Here is a 7,739-nt window from a genome sequence, read left to right on the forward strand (position 1 = left end):
GTACATGCGTGATATATAGAATGTTGATATGATATCAGAGAAGTTACCTGGCTCATAAAATTTAAGGCAATTTCTCAAGCCAATTCAGTTTTTATCTTTATTATGTTTTTAAATTCTGTTAGCCACCATACGAGACATAATTCCGGCGTCACATTGGCATGGAACCCACAGATTGTGATTAGTCACACTCAGTCACTGTGCTATAGCCTCTAACTTGGATGTTATGACTTTTTAATATAATCTTTGGTAATCTTTTTTGCCTAAGTTTTAAAAATTGGAAATTTACCATCTTGACAGAGCATCTCAAATTTCCAACAGAGCTCTGTTCATTTAAGGGATGATTATATTATTATTTCTACTAAATTTTCACAGTCACATGAAGTCTTTTCTAGAAACCTAAAAGTAGTAAAGAAAATAGTATTATAAACGTTGCAACTCTAAATAATGTTTTAAATGTACATAGTGAAGAAGATTCCAGTAGAAGTAGTAAATGTTAATCTGTCTGTGCCAGAACAAGTGAATAATGCTAGAACTAATGTGTAATTTCACATAGTTATAAGATTTTGTTTTTGTTTATTTTTTTTAAGCCAACTGGAAGTTCAACAGATAAGATATAAAATCTGACAATCCCTGGATCAGCAATCTACTAACCCTGATCCTCAGGAGCTGTCTACCTTGAAACTGTGTCAAAAACTGGCAGGAAATCACCTATACTTTTTGTCATTTTTCAAACTATGCACAATGACAGCCATAGTTATAGACAATCCAGTGACTTCCCCAACCCCCAGAATAAAGCATTGTTCCAGCATAAAACTGATAAATTAATAATTAATGGACAAAAAAAGACTAAAGCAATGGGTGCATCACTCCAAGTTATACTCCTCACAGCAAAAACAGAAGAAAATATCCCATAAAACCAGTCACAACCATCATGAAAGAGTCACGCCTGGAAAGAAAGCAGAAAATGCTATTGGCAAAAGTCCCCATGACTTCCAATGACAATATGGGAAGCCACACAAAATCAGTGGAATACAATAGGAAAGAGCAATCTGTATTATGAGTGTGTGTGATTAGAAGTGACTTCATCTTAGATTTGAACCAAGCATTGCAAAATATAATCCTACACTTGACATGTATGTCACATGTATAAGGGAGACATGCTGAATGCCTTTGGGCTCCACAAGAAAAGATTGGGGTGTTGTGTTGTAAACTGGAAAACAAGTGTTAAGGTCAGGGCTGATGGAACATCAGCCACACAAGAAGCAAAAAAGAATGTTCCTATACAGTTAAGAGTCTGCTCCTGCAGGCCAACCCATACACAGCTTTAGTGACAGAGAACAGTCAGTGGTCAAAAACATGACCTCTTGGCCATAGTATGATATCAAAGGAGACAGTGAAAATCCTGGATCAAATCACAGCAGGTGTCTGCCTTCTCAGTTGCTTCAAGAAGAAATGGTCAACAAGAACAGCTCTGGTTTCCCCACATTCAAGTATGATTACAGTCAGAAGTGTGTTTACATAAACTATGGAGACAAAGACGATCTTATAAAAATGGTGTTTCCATGCCATAAGAAAAGACTTCTTTTATGATTCCAAGTGGCAAGTGTCAGTGATATATTCAGTACCTTAGAGAGGCTAAGCTTTTAACTTCAGGGCTAAAATATCACAGTTGTAAATATCAAATATAAGTTATCAGAATTTCATAAGGAGGTTGAGCTGTGGTACAAATGAATCTATCACTGAGTAGAATTTTTTAACACTTTATTTTCTCCATTCATCACAAAAAGAAGTCAATATCATATTAATGGGCACATTTAAAAGTCACATTCAAACGTTGTACCAGACTGTGAAGAAATTCTTTCCCAGGCCAAATTAATCAAGTACAGAATAAGGGAAGCAAGTGGTATTCTCTTCCAAAATCAAACATTAACCCTTCTGAATTCTGAGTGCAATGTAACTGTCGACCTAATAGACTCTACGTGAGTGTGGTCTTCAGCAAGAAATTGCTCCATAACTTCTATGTGATAGTGCAATTCCAATATCCAAACCAACTAGCGGAGCTAGATCCTGGAGCTGTGTCCTGAGTGCCTAAAAGGAGCAGGAAGAAAACGGCTAGTCAGATAGCCTGATCTGTTGCTCAAGCTGACAGATATATATAGCTTAGAAAACAAAAAACAAAAAAAGTATACTCTTTTCCCTCTTGGTGCTGATCTATTTTATTTATTATCAGTCTTGATTTTAATATCATGCTTTGTAATATTTAAAAATTGTGGTTATTTAACCTAAAGTTGGTAAATCGCTTGGTCCAAATCCCCATGAGTGGTTTAAATTGAAAAACAATAAATTCCTGAATAAGCATGTTAAAAAGAAAAACAACTGAAACACAGCTCTTTTTGCAATCTGCGAGCAAGGCAGTCATGGCCCCATCTTAATATCCATTGTCTTTTGTATGAGTCCTTGTCTTTGTCTTTTACACTTGCATAGAATCTTCCTAGTTTGAAATTTCAAGAATTCTGCAAGTCTTGCATGAAATTTAGACCATCCCACTTACACTGAGAGTGGGTGGAGAACATGAGACCCAGGGAAATGAAACAGCCTCTTCTGTGTCAGAGAAGAGAATAAGGAAGAAAAAAAAAAGTCCTAACTTTTTTCTGGTTCACTTTTAGTAATGTTGTTTTTTACAGTATTTATTCTTACAGCAATAAGAAAATGTGGACAAATCCTCCTTGAATTATACTTAAGTCAGAGAAGGTAGCAAATGTAGATTTTAAAGGGCTATTTTCAGGAAAACATTTAAGAAGCACAATCATCTAACAAGCAAAACTGATAATTATGTAATTCCACAGCATTTGGCAAGATAACTTTTGTTTTAAAGAATGGGTAGGATTTACTTTATGCCTTTGTGCATACAGAACTTTGTGCCCCAGATCTCTAGAGATCTCTAGTGCAGAACAACAAGGTTATCATCAATCAAACGTCTTGCAGAGATAGACACTATTTATCTTAGTCTTTAGGAAAACAGAAGTTGAAGAGTGCAAAGTGAAATTGCTGGTAATGAAAATAGTCAAGATATAGTTTAAAGAATATTTTCTCTGACAAATGAAAGCAAATGACACACAATCAGTGACAGAAGACTTGGTTCCCAGAAGAATGGTACCTCCTACACCTTGAATTTTAAGAAGGTATCACCTTGGTTCTCAGACAGAACCTCAATTATACAGCATCTATTATGTGCTAAGCTCTGTGTTGCTAGCTTTATTAGAATTGTCTTAGTTACTCTGATCTTTGTGTGGAAATTGTTATGCCCACTTCAAAAATGAATCAGATGAAGTGAGTCCCCCAAAGCACGCAGCTAATAACAAAGGTAGGTCTGTTTGACACCAAAGTCTATGTTCATTTACTACACCATACAGTTGCAGGCTAAAACACAAGTGTATTTGTTTTTGTTGTGTAATAACCCCAGAACTTAGTGACTTAAAATCAAAACCACTTACTTAGGTAATGAGTTGGTGTTAATGATTTAGGCGGGGCTCAGATGGGCAACTCTTCTTGTCTTGACTGTTCACTCATGCACCTGCAGTTGGCTGATAGGTTGGCTGGGGGTTGTCTGGTCTAAGATAGCCTTGGCTGGCAGACTTGCCTCTGCTCCATGCAGTCTCTAGCCATTTAACAGGGGAGCCCAAGCCTGTACACATGGTAGCTGGGCAGCATCCCAAGAGAACAAGCAGCAGTATGTAAGATCTTTTGAGATCTAGGCTCTGAATTCACACAACATCCTTTCCATCACATTCTATTGCCCAAAGCAAGTCTCAATTCTAGCTCAGATTTAAGGTGGAAGATACAGACTTGACTTCTTGAAGACAGAGGAACTGCAAACCACATTGCAATTACCTCTGTGATTTTCTTCCTGAAACCCATGGTCTCTCTTTAACCATGAGAAAGCACCAGAGAAATCCAGTTTGAGAGATATTCTACAAGGCAACTGCCAGTGCTCTTCAAAAGTGTCAAGGTCATGAAAGACAAAGAAAGCCCGAGGAACTATTACAGATTGAAGGGGAAAACCAAGTAGACATGACAAGTAATGTAGCATAAGGTTATGAATTGAATCCTGAAACAGAAGGACACTGGTAGAAAGACTGGCTAAATCTAAACCAAGTCTATAGTTTTATTAAAAAATAAAGTGCCCTGGTTTGGATAAATTATAAGGTTACTTTATTCATGTCTAACCTGAAAGGAATGCTTTCCACATTACATTTTTAAGCATGATATTTGGTGTAGTTTTAATTGATGACATTTACTGAGGTTAAATAAATTCCTGTCTATTCTTAGTTTGCTAAGAACTTTGCATAATAAATTTATGTTGACTTTTAGTAAATCTTTTTCTGTATCTGCCGGAACAATCATATGGTTTTCATCCCTTGATATGGTAATAATTAACCATATGTCAATGTATGTAATTGGTTTTCTGGAATTAAAATAATCTTATGTTCTTAGAGTAACCGAACTGGATTATAATGTATTGTGGTTTCCATGCATTGCTGAATTTGGTTTGATAATATTTTCTTTAGGATGTTTGAATTTCTATTTATGAGTAAGAGTGGTCTATAATTTACCTTACACTCATCCTCTCCTTTTATATTGTTTTCAATATGTTGAGATTTTTATATCAAATTTATGATATCCTGCCTCTTAAGATAAACAAAATTACTATATTTTCTTATATTGTTTGGCACAGTAAATTTAAGATTTAAATTAGTTATTCTTTCTATGTTTTATAAAACTTACCTGTAAAGCCATCTGGGCCTAGTATTTTCTTAGTGGGAAGATTTCGAGCACCTGATTCAATTTATCACGTCACTATAAGACTACTCAGTCCAAGCACTTTGGAAGGCTGAGGAGGACAGATCACTTGAGCTCAGGAGTTCAAGACCAGCCTGACCTACCTGGCAAAACCCCATCTCTACTAAAAATACAAAAGTTAGCTGGGCGTGGTGGTGCATGGCTATAATCCCAGCTACTCGGGAGGCTGAGGCGGGAGAATCACTTGAACTCTGAAGGCATAGGTTGCAGATCAATGCGAGATCACACCACCGCACTCCAGCCTGGGCAACAGAGGGAGACTTTGTCTCAAACAAACAAACAAACAAAAAACTATTCCGATTCTCTGGTTCTTCTAGAGTTGATTTTCACAAGCTATGTGTCTCCAAGAATTCTCTCGTTCACCTAAATTTAAAATTTTATTGACATAAAGTAATTCATAGTGTCCTTTTAGTTTCTGTTTAATTTCTGCAGCACAATAATCCATTTATTATCGAGAGTTATATTTTTAATGTCTCACTGTAATAGTAGATTTGCCTACTTCTTATTGATCTGTCCATTTTTACTTTATATATTTTGATATGTTATTAGCTGCATACAAGTTTTTTTTTCATTTGTTTGTTTGTTTTTGAGATGGAGTCTTGTACTGTCACCCTGGCTGGAGTGCAGGGGCATGATCTCGGCTCACTGCAACCTCTGCCTCCCAAGCTCAAGCGATTCTCCTGCCTCAGCCTCCCAAGTAGCTGGAATGATAGGTGCCCACCACCATACCCAGCTCATTTTCTGTATTTTTAGTAAAGACAGAGTTTCACTATGTTGACCAGGCTGATCTCAATCTCCTGACCTCATGATCCACCCATCTTGGCCTCCCAAAGTGCTGGGACTACAGGCGTGAGCCACCGTGCTCGACCTAGCTGCATACAAGTTTTAAAGGATTGTTTTCCTAGTGAATTATACATTTTGCCATTATATAGTGACTCATTTTATCTGTAATAGTGGTTTTAATTTAAAGTGTATTTTTGCCTGATATTAACACACCTATTACAGCTTTCTTTTAGTCAATATTTGCTTTTTACTATCCTTGACTTTAAATTTCTCTATGTTCCTATGTTTCAAAGTTTATTATAAATATCAGACAACCAGGTTTTGAGATTTGTATTTGATCTGAAAGTCTTTTAAACTATAAAATATACTGTGTTTCTTCTTATATTTAAATCTATTTCCACTTTCTCATTACCTATTTTCTACTTGTCCCATTTAAGTTTTTTTTCTCTCCTCTCTTGTCCTGTTTGGATTGATGTCTTCTTTTTTTCTTTTTCTTATTCCATTTTCTCTGTACTTGTTTGTGAGTTATGTATTCTATGCTTACAGTTAAAGTTAATACTTTAGGATTTTCAAGTTATCCTTATAACTTGAATATGCATACTTTTTTTTTTTTTTTTTTTTTTTTTGAGACGGAGTCTCGCTCTGTCACCCGGACTGGAGTGCAGTGGCCGGATCTCAGCTCACTGCAAGCTCCGCCTCCTGGGTTTACGCCATTCTCCTGCCTCAGCCTCCGGAGTAGCTGGGACTACAGGCGCCCGCCACCTCGCCCGGCTAGGTTTTTTGTATCTTTTAGTAGAGACGGGGTTTCACCGTGTTAGCCAGGATGGTCTCGATCTCCTGACCTTGTGATCCGCCCGTCTCGGCCTCCCAAAGTGCTGGGATTACAGGCTTGAGCCACCGCGCCCGGCCTATGCATACATTTTTGACAGCCTAAATTTAATCAATACTTTACCTTTCTCCTGATTAATATAAATAATTTAGACTGCTTTAACTCTAATCAACCGCCTTTGGCTTACATTGTTTTCCAGTATTTTAGTTATAGTCTCTTGTCCCTATGATTTAGTCAATATTGTTATTTTACATGGTCACATCTAGATAGATAAATAGATAGATGATAGATAGATAGATAGATAGATAGATAGATAGATAGATAGACAGACTAGTATCTTGGTTTACCATTGTTGGGGTTACAGACCTTCTTTCTTTTTTATTTATTTTTTTGACCTTCTTTCTGAAGTACATCCTTTACGATTTCCTTCAACAAATGTCTTTTAGTAACGAAGTCATCTGCTTTTGTTTTTCAGAAGTGTCATATTTTATTCTCATTCTTGAATAATAGTTTCACTGGGTAAAATTTTAGGTTGGTAGTTTTTCTCCCTCAGCATATTGAATACAAAGATATTAGTATGTCTGTCTTGTGTCTTCTGGTTGCATTGTTGCTACTAAAAAGTCGGTAGTCATACTAACTGCCATTATTTTAAGATAATTTGCTTTCTTTATCTGACTATAAGATCTATTTTTCTTCAGTGTTCAGTAGTTTCACTATGATACATCTAGGCATGAATTTCTTTTTAATTGTCTTGTTTGAGATCCATTGGTCTTCTTAGAGAAGTAAAAGGAAGATGATATCCAGCCAGCATACCCCTTGCTAAACCATGAGCTCTAAGTCAGGGCCATATCCAACCAAAGACAATTATTATTTCCTGCACATAAATGTTTAATGAGCTGACCCACCTGTAAGCTCTTGGGCTGCATCTGCTCAGTGTCATCTTCTAATTTATCTTCTTAGAAGGAGGATCTTTTTGTAAACACATTAAAACATCGTAATGTTCCACACTGCTAGAGGTGAGTATTTATCAATATGTATAGGGCACACAGCAGTGGGTTAGTGGTTTAGATGTCACTTTACCATTCTCTTTGCCATAAAGAATTTGTATGCAAAACTGGGTCTCTTTAGAAAGAAATAAATATGTATTTTTGACTTTCAGTTAAATTTGGCAAAATTAAGCATTTTCTATCCCACTCTCTCTTCTGAAGCCAAAAAAAAAAAAAAAAAAAAGTAAGTAAAATAGCTCTGCCTTTAGTGAAACTAGGAA

The sequence above is a fragment of the Trachypithecus francoisi genome, unplaced genomic scaffold (genome assembly GCF_009764315.1).
Source record: "Trachypithecus francoisi isolate TF-2019V2 unplaced genomic scaffold, Tfra_2.0 Lachesis_group0, whole genome shotgun sequence".
In the NCBI taxonomy this organism is placed as follows: domain Eukaryota; kingdom Metazoa; phylum Chordata; class Mammalia; order Primates; family Cercopithecidae; genus Trachypithecus; species Trachypithecus francoisi.